At 45.5% G+C, this 15549-nt stretch overlaps 1 non-coding gene across 1 annotated transcript; it reads right to left on the bottom strand.

The window, feature by feature from the left end:
* Positions 1 to 10876: 10876 nt before the first annotated feature.
* On the bottom strand, positions 10877 to 10949 carry Trnak-uuu. Its single transcript has one exon. It is a non-coding gene; the product is annotated as a tRNA-Lys (tRNA).
* Positions 10950 to 15549: the final 4600 nt, after the last annotated feature.

The raw sequence follows: 15549 nt of genomic DNA on the forward strand, positions 1-15549 counted from the left end.
CTAACCAGGGGTTAGACGTCAGTAGAGCAAACGGGTTTTGTCAGCCGCCACCAGTCTAACACCAACAAGGGTGAAGCTTGCAAATTTAAGGTTATAATTATATTGCAATTAAATGCAAACGTGCAAGTGAGCTGGACAAGAATGATGAAAATAATCCCTGGAGAAGGGAAACAAGAGGGACGAAGGACAAACGTAAATCTCCAAAACACAGCTAGGTGACTGTTGAGCGACCGAAAAAACCCGCCTGGTCCGGGTATCGAACCCGGGATTTCTCCATTACAGGTGGAGCGCTCTACCAACTGAGCTAACCAGGGGTTAGACGTCAGTAGAGCAAACGGGTTTTATCAGCCGCCACCAGTCTAACACCAGCAAGGGTGAAGCTTGCAAATTTAAGGTTATAATTATATTGCAATTAAATGCAAAGGTGCAAGTGAGCTGGAGAAGAATGATGAAAATAATCCCTGGAGAAGGGAAACAAGAGGGACGAAGGACAAACGTAAATCTCCAAAACACAGCTAGGTGACTGTTGAGCGACCGAAAAAACCCGCCTGGTCCGGGTATCGAACCCGGGATTTCTCCATTACAGGTGGAGCGCTCTACCAACTGAGCTAACCAGGGGTTAGACGTCAGTAGAGCTAACGGGTTTTATCAGCCGCCACCAGTCTAACACCAACAAGGGTGAAGCTTGCAAATTTAAGGTTATAATTATATTGCAATTAAATGCAAAGGTGCAAGTGAGCTGGAGAAGAATGATGAAAATAATCCCTGGAGAAGGGAAACAAGAGGGACGAAGGACAAACGTAAATCTCCAAAACACAGCTAGGTGACTGTTGAGCGACCGAAAAAACCCGCCTGGTCCGGGTATTGAACCCGGGATTTCTCCATTACAGGTGGAGCGCTCTACCAACTGAGCTAACCAGGGGTTAGACGTCAGTAGAGCAAACGGGTTTTATCAGCCGCCACCAGTCTAACACCAACAAGGGTGAAGATTGCAAATTTAAGGTTATAATTATATTGCAATTAAATGCAAAGGTGCAAGTGAGCTGGAGAAGAATGATGAAAATAATCCCTGGAGAAGGGAAACAAGAGGGACGAAGGACAAACGTAAATCTCCAAAACACAGCTAGGTGACTGTTGAGCGACCGAAAAAATCCGCCTGGTCCGGGTATTGAACCCGGGATTTCTCCATTACAGGTGGAGCGCTCTACCAACTGAGCTAACCAGGGGTTAGACGTCAGTAGAGCAAACGGGTTTTATCAGCCGCCACCAGTCTAACACCAACAAGGGTGAAGATTGCAAATTTAAGGTTATAATTATATTGCAATTAAATGCAAAGGTGCAAGTGAGCTGGAGAAGAATGATGAAAATAATCCCTGGAGAAGGGAAACAAGAGGGACGAAGGACAAACGTAAATCTCCAAAACACAGCTAGGTGACTGGTGAGCGACCGAAAAAACCCGCCTGGTCCGGGTATCGAACCCGGGATTTCTCCATTACAGGTGGAGCGCTCTACCAACTGAGCTAACCAGGAGTTAGACGTCAGTAGAGCAAACGGGTTTTATCAGCCGCCACCAGTCTAACACCAACAAGGGTGAAGCTTGCAAATTTAAGGTTTAAATTATATTAAATTAAATGCAAAGGTGCAAGTGAGCTGGAGAAGAATGATGAAAATAATCCCTGGAGAAGGGAAACAAGAGGGACGAAGGACAAACGTAAATCTCCAAAACACAGCTAGGTGACTGTTGAGCGACCGAAAAAACCCGCCTGGTCCGGGTATCGAACCCGGGATTTCTCCATTACAGGTGGAGCGCTCTACCAACTGAGCTAACCAGGGGTTAGACGTCAGTAGAGCAAACGGGTTTTATCAGCCGCCACCAGTCTAACACCAACAAGGGTGAAGATTGCAAATTTAAGGTTATAATTATATTGCAATTAAATGCAAAGGTGCAAGTGAGCTGGAGAAGAATGATGAAAATAATCCCTGGAGAAGGGAAACAAGAGGGACGAAGGACAAACGTAAATCTCCAAAACACAGCTAGGTGACTGTTGAGCGACCGAAAAAATCCGCCTGGTCCGGGTATCGAACCCGGGATTTCTCCATTACAGGTGGAGCGCTCTACCAACTGAGCTAACCAGGGGTTAGACGTCAGTAGAGCAAACGGGTTTTATCAGCCGCCACCAGTCTAACACCAACAAGGGTGAAGCTTGCAAATTTAAGGTTATAATTATATTGCAATTAAATGCAAAGGTGCAAGTGAGCTGGACAAGAATGATGAAAATAATCCCTGGAGAAGGGAAACAAGAGGGACGAAGGACAAACGTAAATCTCCAAAACACAGCTAGGTGACTGTTGAGCGACCGAAAAAATCCGCCTGGTCCGGGTATCGAAGCCGGGATTTCTCCATTACAGGTGGAGCGCTCTACCAACTGAGCTAACCAGGAGTTAGACGTCAGTAGAACAAACGGGTTTTATCAGCCGCCACCAGTCTAACACCAACAAGGGTGAAGCTTGCAAATTTAAGGTTATAATTATATTGCAATTAAATGCAAAGGTGCAAGTGAGCTGGACAAGAATGATGAAAATAATCCCTGGAGAAGGGAAACAAGAGGGACGAAGGACAAACGTAAATCTCCAAAACACAGCTAGGTGACTGTTGAGCGACCGAAAAAATCCGCCTGGTCCGGGTATCGAACCCGGGATTTCTCCATTACAGGTGGAGCGCTCTACCAACTGAGCTAACCAGGGGTTAGACGTCAGTAGAGCAAACGGGTTTTATCAGCCGCCACCAGTCTAACACCAACAAGGGTGAAGCTTGCAAATTTAAGGTTATAATTATATTGCAATTAAATGCAAAGGTGCAAGTGAGCTGGACAAGAATGATGAAAATAATCCCTGGAGAAGGGAAACAAGAGGGACGAAGGACAAACGTAAATCTCCAAAACACAGCTAGGTGACTGTTGAGCGACCGAAAAAATCCGCCTGGTCCGGGTATCGAAGCCGGGATTTCTCCATTACAGGTGGAGCGCTCTACCAACTGAGCTAACCAGGAGTTAGACGTCAGTAGAACAAACGGGTTTTATCAGCCGCCACCAGTCTAACACCAACAAGGGTGAAGCTTGCAAATTTAAGGTTATAATTATATTGCAATTAAATGCAAAGGTGCAAGTGAGCTGGACAAGAATGATGAAAATAATCCCTGGAGAAGGGAAACAAGAGGGACGAAGGACAAACGTAAATCTCCAAAACACAGCTAGGTGACTGTTGAGCGACCGAAAAAATCCGCCTGGTCCGGGTATCGAACCCGGGATTTCTCCATTACAGGTGGAGCGCTCTACCAACTGAGCTAACCAGGGGTTAGACGTCAGTAGAGCAAACGGGTTTTATCAGCCGCCACCAGTCTAACACCAACAAGGGTGAAGCTTGCAAATTTAAGGTTATAATTATATTGCAATTAAATGCAAAGGTGCAAGTGAGCTGGACAAGAATGATGAAAATAATCCCTGGAGAAGGGAAACAAGAGGGACGAAGGACAAACGTAAATCTCCAAAACACAGCTAGGTGACTGTTGAGCGACCGAAAAAATCCGCCTGGTCCGGGTATCGAAGCCGGGATTTCTCCATTACAGGTGGAGCGCTCTACCAACTGAGCTAACCAGGAGTTAGACGTCAGTAGAACAAACGGGTTTTATCAGCCGCCACCAGTCTAACACCAACAAGGGTGAAGCTTGCAAATTTAAGGTTATAATTATATTGCAATTAAATGCAAAGGTGCAAGTGAGCTGGACAAGAATGATGAAAATAATCCCTGGAGAAGGGAAACAAGAGGGACGAAGGACAAACGTAAATCTCCAAAACACAGCTAGGTGACTGTTGAGCGACCGAAAAAATCCGCCTGGTCCGGGTATCGAAGCCGGGATTTCTCCATTACAGGTGGAGCGCTCTACCAACTGAGCTAACCAGGAGTTAGACGTCAGTAGAACAAACGGGTTTTATCAGCCGCCACCAGTCTAACACCAACAAGGGTGAAGCTTGCAAATTTAAGGTTATAATTATATTGCAATTAAATGCAAAGGTGCAAGTGAGCTGGACAAGAATGATGAAAATAATCCCTGGAGAAGGGAAACAAGAGGGACGAAGGACAAACGTAAATCTCCAAAACACAGCTAGGTGACTGTTGAGCGACCGAAAAAATCCGCCTGGTCCGGGTATCGAACCCGGGATTTCTCCATTACAGGTGGAGCGCTCTACCAACTGAGCTAACCAGGGGTTAGACGTCAGTAGAGCAAACGGGTTTTATCAGCCGCCACCAGTCTAACACCAACAAGGGTGAAGCTTGCAAATTTAAGGTTATAATTATATTGCAATTAAATGCAAAGGTGCAAGTGAGCTGGACAAGAATGATGAAAATAATCCCTGGAGAAGGGAAACAAGAGGGACGAAGGACAAACGTAAATCTCCAAAACACAGCTAGGTGACTGTTGAGCGACCGAAAAAATCCGCCTGGTCCGGGTATCGAAGCCGGGATTTCTCCATTACAGGTGGAGCGCTCTACCAACTGAGCTAACCAGGAGTTAGACGTCAGTAGAACAAACGGGTTTTATCAGCCGCCACCAGTCTAACACCAACAAGGGTGAAGCTTGCAAATTTAAGGTTATAATTATATTGCAATTAAATGCAAAGGTGCAAGTGAGCTGGACAAGAATGATGAAAATAATCCCTGGAGAAGGGAAACAAGAGGGACGAAGGACAAACGTAAATCTCCAAAACACAGCTAGGTGACTGTTGAGCGACCGAAAAAATCCGCCTGGTCCGGGTATCGAAGCCGGGATTTCTCCATTACAGGTGGAGCGCTCTACCAACTGAGCTAACCAGGAGTTAGACGTCAGTAGAACAAACGGGTTTTATCAGCCGCCACCAGTCTAACACCAACAAGGGTGAAGCTTGCAAATTTAAGGTTATAATTATATTGCAATTAAATGCAAAGGTGCAAGTGAGCTGGACAAGAATGATGAAAATAATCCCTGGAGAAGGGAAACAAGAGGGACGAAGGACAAACGTAAATCTCCAAAACACAGCTAGGTGACTGTTGAGCGACCGAAAAAATCCGCCTGGTCCGGGTATCGAACCCGGGATTTCTCCATTACAGGTGGAGCGCTCTACCAACTGAGCTAACCAGGGGTTAGACGTCAGTAGAGCAAACGGGTTTTATCAGCCGCCACCAGTCTAACACCAACAAGGGTGAAGCTTGCAAATTTAAGGTTATAATTATATTGCAATTAAATGCAAAGGTGCAAGTGAGCTGGACAAGAATGATGAAAATAATCCCTGGAGAAGGGAAACAAGAGGGACGAAGGACAAACGTAAATCTCCAAAACACAGCTAGGTGACTGTTGAGCGACCGAAAAAATCCGCCTGGTCCGGGTATCGAAGCCGGGATTTCTCCATTACAGGTGGAGCGCTCTACCAACTGAGCTAACCAGGAGTTAGACGTCAGTAGAACAAACGGGTTTTATCAGCCGCCACCAGTCTAACACCAACAAGGGTGAAGCTTGCAAATTTAAGGTTATAATTATATTGCAATTAAATGCAAAGGTGCAAGTGAGCTGGACAAGAATGATGAAAATAATCCCTGGAGAAGGGAAACAAGAGGGACGAAGGACAAACGTAAATCTCCAAAACACAGCTAGGTGACTGTTGAGCGACCGAAAAAATCCGCCTGGTCCGGGTATCGAAGCCGGGATTTCTCCATTACAGGTGGAGCGCTCTACCAACTGAGCTAACCAGGAGTTAGACGTCAGTAGAACAAACGGGTTTTATCAGCCGCCACCAGTCTAACACCAACAAGGGTGAAGCTTGCAAATTTAAGGTTATAATTATATTGCAATTAAATGCAAAGGTGCAAGTGAGCTGGACAAGAATGATGAAAATAATCCCTGGAGAAGGGAAACAAGAGGGACGAAGGACAAACGTAAATCTCCAAAACACAGCTAGGTGACTGTTGAGCGACCGAAAAAATCCGCCTGGTCCGGGTATCGAAGCCGGGATTTCTCCATTACAGGTGGAGCGCTCTACCAACTGAGCTAACCAGGAGTTAGACGTCAGTAGAACAAACGGGTTTTATCAGCCGCCACCAGTCTAACACCAACAAGGGTGAAGCTTGCAAATTTAAGGTTATAATTATATTGCAATTAAATGCAAAGGTGCAAGTGAGCTGGACAAGAATGATGAAAATAATCCCTGGAGAAGGGAAACAAGAGGGACGAAGGACAAACGTAAATCTCCAAAACACAGCTAGGTGACTGGTGAGCGACCGAAAAAATCCGCCTGGTCCGGGTATCGAAACCGGGATTTCTCCATTACAGGTGGAGCGCTCTACCAACTGAGCTAACCAGGAGTTAGACGTCAGTAGAACAAACGGGTTTTATCAGCCGCCACCAGTCTAACACCAACAAGGGTGAAGCTTGCAAATTTAAGGTTTAAATTATATTAAATTAAATGCAAAGGTGCAAGTGAGCTGGACAAGAATGATGAAAATAATCCCTGGAGAAGGGAAACAAGAGGGACGAAGGACAAACGTAAATCCCCAAAACACAGCTAGGTGACTGTTGAGCGACCGAAAAAATCCGCCTGGTCCGGGTATCGAACCCGGGATTTCTCCATTACAGGTGGAGCGCTCTACCAACTGAGCTAACCAGGAGTTAGACGTCAGTAGAACAAACGGGTTTTATCAGCCGCCACCAGTCTAACACCAACAAGGGTGAAGCTTGCAAATTTAAGGTTATAATTATATTGCAATTAAATGCAAAGGTGCAAGTGAGCTGGAGAAGAATGATGAAAATAATCCCTGGAGAAGGGAAACAAGAGGGACGAAGGACAAACGTAAATCTCCAAAACACAGCTAGGTGACTGTTGAGCGACCGAAAAAATCCGCCTGGTCCGGGTATCGAAACCGGGATTTCTCCATTACAGGTGGAGCGCTCTACCAACTGAGCTAACCAGGAGTTAGACGTCAGTAGAACAAACGGGTTTTATCAGCCGCCACCAGTCTAACACCAACAAGGGTGAAGCTTGCAAATTTAAGGTTATAATTATATTGCAATTAAATGCAAAGGTGCAAGTGAGCTGGACAAGAATGATGAAAATAATCCCTGGAGAAGGGAAACAAGAGGGACGAAGGACAAACGTAAATCTCCAAAACACAGCTAGGTGACTGTTGAGCGACCGAAAAAATCCGCCTGGTCCGGGTATCGAACCCGGGATTTCTCCATTACAGGTGGAGCGCTCTACCAACTGAGCTAACCAGGAGTTAGACGTCAGTAGAACAAACGGGTTTTATCAGCCGCCACCAGTCTAACACCAACAAGGGTGAAGCTTGCAAATTTAAGGTTATAATTATATTGCAATTAAATGCAAAGGTGCAAGTGAGCTGGACAAGAATGATGAAAATAATCCCTGGAGAAGGGAAACAAGAGGGACGAAGGACAAACGTAAATCTCCAAAACACAGCTAGGTGACTGTTGAGCGACCGAAAAAATCCGCCTGGTCCGGGTATCGAAACCGGGATTTCTCCATTACAGGTGGAGCGCTCTACCAACTGAGCTAACCAGGAGTTAGACGTCAGTAGAACAAACGGGTTTTATCAGCCGCCACCAGACTAACACCAACAAGGGTGAAGCTTGCAAATTTAAGGTTATAATTATATTGCAATTAAATGCAAAGGTGCAAGTGAGCTGGAGAAGAATGATGAAAATAATCCCTGGAGAAGGGAAACAAGAGGGACGAAGGACAAACGTAAATCTCCAAAACACAGCTAGGTGACTGTTGAGCGACCGAAAAAACCCGCCTGGTCCGGGTATCGAAACCGGGATTTCTCCATTACAGGTGGAGCGCTCTACCAACTGAGCTAACCAGGGGTTAGACGTCAGTAGAGCAAACGGGTTTTATCAGCCGCCACCAGTCTAACACCAACAAGGGTGAAGCTTGCAAATTTAAGGTTATAATTATATTGCAATTAAATGCAAAGCTGCAAGTGAGCTGGACAAGAATGATGAAAATAATCCCTGGAGAAGGGAAACAAGAGGGACGAAGGACAAACGTAAATCTCCAAAACACAGCTAGGTGACTGTTGAGCGACCGAAAAAACCCGCCTGGTCCGGGTATCGAAACCGGGATTTCTCCATTACAGGTGGAGCGCTCTACCAACTGAGCTAACCAGGGGTTAGACGTCAGTAGAGCAAACGGGTTTTATCAGCCGCCACCAGTCTAACACCAACAAGGGTGAAGCTTGCAAATTTAAGGTTATAATTATATTGCAATTAAATGCAAAGCTGCAAGTGAGCTGGACAAGAATGATGAAAATAATCCCTGGAGAAGGGAAACAAGAGGGACGAAGGACAAACGTAAATCTCCAAAACACAGCTAGGTGACTGTTGAGCGACCGAAAAAATCCGCCTGGTCCGGGTATCGAAGCCGGGATTTCTCCATTACAGGTGGAGCGCTCTACCAACTGAGCTAACCAGGGGTTAGACGTCAGTAGAGCAAACGGGTTTTATCAGCCGCCACCAGTCTAACACCAACAAGGGTGAAGCTTGCAAATTTAAGGTTATAATTATATTGCAATTAAATGCAAAGCTGCAAGTGAGCTGGACAAGAATGATGAAAATAATCCCTGGAGAAGGGAAACAAGAGGGACGAAGGACAAACGTAAATCTCCAAAACACAGCTAGGTGACTGTTGAGCGACCGAAAAAACCCGCCTGGTCCGGGTATCGAAACCGGGATTTCTCCATTACAGGTGGAGCGCTCTACCAACTGAGCTAACCAGGGGTTAGACGTCAGTAGAGCAAACGGGTTTTATCAGCCGCCACCAGTCTAACACCAACAAGGGTGAAGCTTGCAAATTTAAGGTTATAATTATATTGCAATTAAATGCAAAGCTGCAAGTGAGCTGGACAAGAATGATGAAAATAATCCCTGGAGAAGGGAAACAAGAGGGACGAAGGACAAACGTAAATCTCCAAAACACAGCTAGGTGACTGTTGAGCGACCGAAAAAACCCGCCTGGTCCGGGTATCGAAACCGGGATTTCTCCATTACAGGTGGAGCGCTCTACCAACTGAGCCAACCAGGGGTTAGACGTCAGTAGAGCAAACGGGTTTTATCAGCCGCCACCAGTCTAACACCAACAAGGGTGAAGCTTGCAAATTTAAGGTTATAATTATATTGCAATTAAATGCAAAGCTGCAAGTGAGCTGGACAAGAATGATGAAAATAATCCCTGGAGAAGGGAAACAAGAGGGACGAAGGACAAACGTAAATCTCCAAAACACAGCTAGGTGACTGTTGAGCGACCGAAAAAACCCGCCTGGTCCGGGTATCGAAGCCGGGATTTCTCCATTACAGGTGGAGCGCTCTACCAACTGAGCTAACCAGGGGTTAGACGTCAGTAGAGCAAACGGGTTTTATCAGCCGCCACCAGTCTAACACCAACAAGGGTGAAGCTTGCAAATTTAAGGTTATAATTATATTGCAATTAAATACAAAGGTGCAAGTGAGCTGGAGAAGAATGATGAAAATAATCCCTGGAGAAGGGAAACAAGAGGGACGAAGGACAAACGTAAATCTCCAAAACACAGCTAGGTGACTGTTGAGCGACCGAAAAAATCCGCCTGGTCCGGGTATCGAAACCGGGATTTCTCCATTACAGGTGGAGCGCTCTACCAACTGAGCTAACCAGGAGTTAGACGTCAGTAGAACAAACGGGTTTTATCAGCCGCCACCAGTCTAACACCAACAAGGGTGAAGCTTGCAAATTTAAGGTTTAAATTATATTAAATTAAATGCAAAGGTGCAAGTGAGCTGGACAAGAATGATGAAAATAATCCCTGGAGAAGGGAAACAAGAGGGACGAAGGACAAACGTAAATCTCCAAAACACAGCTAGGTGACTGTTGAGCGACCGAAAAAACCCGCCTGGTCCGGGTATCGAAACCGGGATTTCTCCATTACAGGTGGAGCGCTCTACCAACTGAGCTAACCAGGAGTTAGACGTCAGTAGAACAAACGGGTTTTATCAGCCGCCACCAGACTAACACCAACAAGGGTGAAGCTTGCAAATTTAAGGTTATAATTATATTGCAATTAAATGCAAAGGTGCAAGTGAGCTGGAGAAGAATGATGAAAATAATCCCTGGAGAAGGGAAACAAGAGGGACGAAGGACAAACGTAAATCTCCAAAACACAGCTAGGTGACTGTTGAGCGACCAAAAAAATCCGCCTGGTCCGGGTATCGAAACCGGTATTTCTCCATTACAGGTGGAGCGCTCTACCAACTGAGCTAACCAGGAGTTAGACGTCAGTAGAGCAAACGGGTTTTATCAGCCGCCACCAGTCTAACACCAACAAGGGTGAAGCTTGCAAATTTAAGGTTTAAATTATATTAAATTAAATGCAAAGGTGCAAGTGAGCTGGACAAGAATGATGAAAATAATCCCAGGAGAAGGGAAACAAGAGGGACGAAGGACAAACGTAAATCTCCAAAACACAGCTAGGTGACTGTTGAGCGACCGAAAAAACCCGCCTGGTCCGGGTATCGAAACCGGTATTTCTCCATTACAGGTGGAGCGCTCTACCAACTGAGCTAACCAGGAGTTAGACGTCAGTAGAGCAAACGGGTTTTATCAGCCGCCACCAGTCTAACACCAACAAGGGTGAAGCTTGCAAATTTAAGGTTTAAATTATATTAAATTAAATGCAAAGGTGCAAGTGAGCTGGACAAGAATGATGAAAATAATCCCTGGAGAAGGGAAACAAGAGGGACGAAGGACAAACGTAAATCTCCAAAACACAGCTAGGTGACTGTTGAGCGACCGAAAAAACCCGCCTGGTCCGGGTATCGAAACCGGGATTTCTCCATTAAAGGTGGAGCGCTCTACCAACTGAGCTAACCAGGAGTTAGACGTCAGTAGAACAAACGGGTTTTATCAGCCGCCACCAGACTAACACCAACAAGGGTGAAGCTTGCAAATTTAAGGTTTAAATTATATTAAATTAAATGCAAAGGTGCAAGTGAGCTGGACAAGAATGATGAAAATAATCCCTGGAGAAGGGAAACAAGAGGGACGAAGGACAAACGTAAATCTCCAAAACACAGCTAGGTGACTGTTGAGCGACCGAAAAAATCCGCCTGGTCCGGGTATCGAATCCGGGATTTCTCCATTACAGGTGGAGCGCTCTACCAACTGAGCTAACCAGGAGTTAGACGTCAGTAGAACAAACGGGTTTCATCAGCCGCCACCAGACTAACACCAACAAGGGTGAAGCTTGCAAATTTAAGGTTTAACTTATATTAAATTAAATGCAAAGGTGCAAGTGAGCTGGACAAGAATGATGAAAATAATCCCTGGAGAAGGGAAACAAGAGGGACGAAGGACAAACGTAAATCTCCAAAACACAGCTAGGTGACTGTTGAGCGACCGAAAAAACCCGCCTGGTCCGGGTATCGAAACCGGGATTTCTCCATTACAGGTGGAGCGCTCTACCAACTGAGCTAACCAGGAGTTAGACGTCAGTAGAGCAAACGGGTTTTATCAGCCGCCACCAGTCTAACACCAACAAGGGTGAAGCTTGCAAATTTAAGGTTTAAATTATATTAAATTAAATGCAAAGGTGCAAGTGAGCTGGACAAGAATGATGAAAATAATCCCTGGAGAAGGGAAACAAGAGGGACGAAGGACAAACGTAAATCTCCAAAACACAGCTAGGTGACTGTTGAGCGACCGAAAAAATCCGCCTGGTCCGGGTATCGAAACCGGGATTTCTCCATTACAGGTGGAGCGCTCTACCAACTGAGCTAACCAGGAGTTAGACGTCAGTAGAACAAACGGGTTTTATCAGCCGCCACCAGACTAACACCAACAAGGGTGAAGCTTGCAAATTTAAGGTTTAACTTATATTAAATTAAATGCAAAGGTGCAAGTGAGCTGGACAAGAATGATGAAAATAATCCCTGGAGAAGGGAAACAAGAGGGACGAAGGACAAACGTAAATCTCCAAAACACAGCTAGGTGACTGTTGAGCGACCGAAAAAACCCGCCTGGTCCGGGTATCGAAACCGGGATTTCTCCATTACAGGTGGAGCGCTCTACCAACTGAGCTAACCAGGAGTTAGACGTCAGTAGAGCAAACGGGTTTTATCAGCCGCCACCAGTCTAACACCAACAAGGGTGAAGCTTGCAAATTTAAGGTTTAAATTATATTAAATTAAATGCAAAGGTGCAAGTGAGCTGGACAAGAATGATGAAAATAATCCCTGGAGAAGGGAAACAAGAGGGACGAAGGACAAACGTAAATCTCCAAAACACAGCTAGGTGACTGTTGAGCGACCGAAAAAATCCGCCTGGTCCGGGTATCGAAACCGGGATTTCTCCATTACAGGTGGAGCGCTCTACCAACTGAGCTAACCAGGAGTTAGACGTCAGTAGAACAAACGGGTTTTATCAGCCGCCACCAGACTAACACCAACAAGGGTGAAGCTTGCAAATTTAAGGTTATAATTATATTGCAATTAAATGCAAAGGTGCAAGTGAGCTGGAGAAGAATGATGAAAATAATCCCTGGAGAAGGGAAACAAGAGGGACGAAGGACAAACGTAAATCTCCAAAACACAGCTAGGTGACTGTTGAGCGACCGAAAAAATCCGCCTGGTCCGGGTATCGAAACCGGGATTTCTCCATTACAGGTGGAGCGCTCTACCAACTGAGCTAACCAGGAGTTAGACGTCAGTAGAACAAACGGGTTTTATCAGCCGCCACCAGACTAACACCAACAAGGGTGAAGCTTGCAAATTTAAGGTTATAATTATATTGCAATTAAATGCAAAGGTGCAAGTGAGCTGGAGAAGAATGATGAAAATAATCCCTGGAGAAGGGAAACAAGAGGGACGAAGGACAAACGTAAATCTCCAAAACACAGCTAGGTGACTGTTGAGCGACCGAAAAAACCCGCCTGGTCCGGGTATCGAAACCGGGATTTCTCCATTACAGGTGGAGCGCTCTACCAACTGAGCTAACCAGGAGTTAGACGTCAGTAGAACAAACGGGTTTTATCAGCCGCCACCAGTCTAACACCAACAAGGGTGAAGCTTGCAAATTTAAGGTTATAATTATATTGCAATTAAATGCAAAGGTGCAAGTGAGCTGGAGAAGAATGATGAAAATAATCCCTGGAGAAGGGAAACAAGAGGGACGAAGGACAAACGTAAATCTCCAAAACACAGCTAGGTGACTGTTGAGCGACCGAAAAAATCCGCCTGGTCCGGGTATCGAAACCGGGATTTCTCCATTACAGGTGGAGCGCTCTACCAACTGAGCTAACCAGGAGTTAGACGTCAGTAGAACAAACGGGTTTTATCAGCCGCCACCAGTCTAACACCAACAAGGGTGAAGCTTGCAAATTTAAGGTTATAATTATATTGCAATTAAATGCAAAGGTGCAAGTGAGCTGGAGAAGAATGATGAAAATAATCCCTGGAGAAGGGAAACAAGAGGGACGAAGGACAAACGTAAATCTCCAAAACACAGCTAGGTGACTGTTGAGCGACCGAAAAAACCCGCCTGGTCGGGGTATCGAAACCGGGATTTCTCCATTACAGGTGGAGCGCTCTACCAACTGAGCTAACCAGGAGTTAGACGTCAGTAGAACAAACGGGTTTTATCAGCCGCCACCAGACTAACACCAACAAGGGTGAAGCTTGCAAATTTAAGGTTTAAATTATATTAAATTAAATGCAAAGGTGCAAGTGAGCTGGACAAGAATGATGAAAATAATCCCTGGAGAAGGGAAACAAGAGGGACGAAGGACAAACGTAAATCTCCAAAACACAGCTAGGTGACTGTTGAGCGACCGAAAAAACCCGCCTGGTCCGGGTATCGAAACCGGGATTTCTCCATTACAGGTGGAGCGCTCTACCAACTGAGCTAACCAGGAGTTAGACGTCAGTAGATCAAACGGGTTTTATCAGCCGCCACCAGACTAACACCAACAAGGGTGAAGCTTGCAAATTTAAGGTTATAATTATATTGCAATTAAATGCAAAGGTGCAAGTGAGCTGGAGAAGAATGATGAAAATAATCCCTGGAGAAGGGAAACAAGAGGCACGAAGGACAAACGTAAATCTCCAAAACACAGCTAGGTGACTGTTGAGCGACCGAAAAACCCCGCCTGGTCCGGGTATCGAAACCGGGATTTCTCCATTACAGGTGGAGCGCTCTACCAACTGAGCTAACCAGGAGTTAGACGTCAGTAGAGCAAACGGGTTTTATCAGCCGCCACCAGTCTAACACCAAAAAGGGTGAAGCTTGCAAATTTAAGGTTTAAATTATATTAAATTAAATGCAAAGGTGCAAGTGAGCTGGACAAGAATGATGAAAATAATCCCTGGAGAAGGGAAACAAGAGGGACGAAGGACAAACGTAAATCTCCAAAACACAGCTAGGTGACTGTTGAGCGACCGAAAAAATCCGCCTGGTCCGGGTATCGAAACCGGGATTTCTCCATTACAGGTGGAGCGCTCTACCAACTGAGCTAACCAGGAGTTAGACGTCAGTAGAACAAACGGGTTTTATCAGCCGCCACCAGTCTAACACCAACAAGGGTGAAGCTTGCAAATTTAAGGTTATAATTATATTGCAATTAAATGCAAAGGTGCAAGTGAGCTGGAGAAGAATGATGAAAATAATCCCTGGAGAAGGGAAACAAGAGGGACGAAGGACAAACGTAAATCTCCAAAACACAGCTAGGTGACTGTTGAGTGACCGAAAAAACCCGCCTGGTCCGGGTATCGAAACCGGGATTTCTCCATTACAGGTGGAGCGCTCTACCAACTGAGCTAACCAGGAGTTAGACGTCACTAGAACAAACGGGTTTTATCAGCCGCCACCAGACTAACACCAACAAGGGTGAAGCTTGCAAATTTAAGGTTTAAATTATATTAAATTAAATGCAAAGGTGCAAGTGAGCTGGACAAGATTGATGAAAATAATCCCTGGAGAAGGGAAACAAGAGGGACGAAGGACAAACGTAAATCTCCAAAACACAGCTAGGTGACTGTTGAGCGACCGAAAAAATCCGCCTGGTCCGGGTATCGAAACCGGGATTTCTCCATTACAGGTGGAGCGCTCTACCAACTGAGCTAACCAGGGGTTAGACGTCAGTAGAGCAAACGGGTTTTATCAGCCGCCACCAGTCTAACACCAACAAGGGTGAAGCTTGCAAATTTAAGGTTATAATTACATTGCAATTAAATGCAAAGGTGCAAGTGAGCTGGAGAAGAATGATGAAAATAATCCCTGGAGAAGGGAAACAAGAGGGACGAAGGACAAACGTAAATCTCCAAAACACAGCTAGGTGACTGTTGAGCGACCGAAAAAACCCGCCTGGTCCGGGTATCGAAACCGGGATTTCTCCATTACAGGTGGAGCGCTCTACCAACTGAGCTAACCAGGAGTTAGACGTCAGTAGAACAAACGGGTTTTATCAGCCGCCACCAGTCTA

The sequence above is a fragment of the Ixodes scapularis genome, unplaced genomic scaffold (genome assembly GCF_016920785.2).
Source record: "Ixodes scapularis isolate PalLabHiFi unplaced genomic scaffold, ASM1692078v2 PGA_scaffold13__105_contigs__length_92229423, whole genome shotgun sequence".
Taxonomy (NCBI): domain Eukaryota; kingdom Metazoa; phylum Arthropoda; class Arachnida; order Ixodida; family Ixodidae; genus Ixodes; species Ixodes scapularis.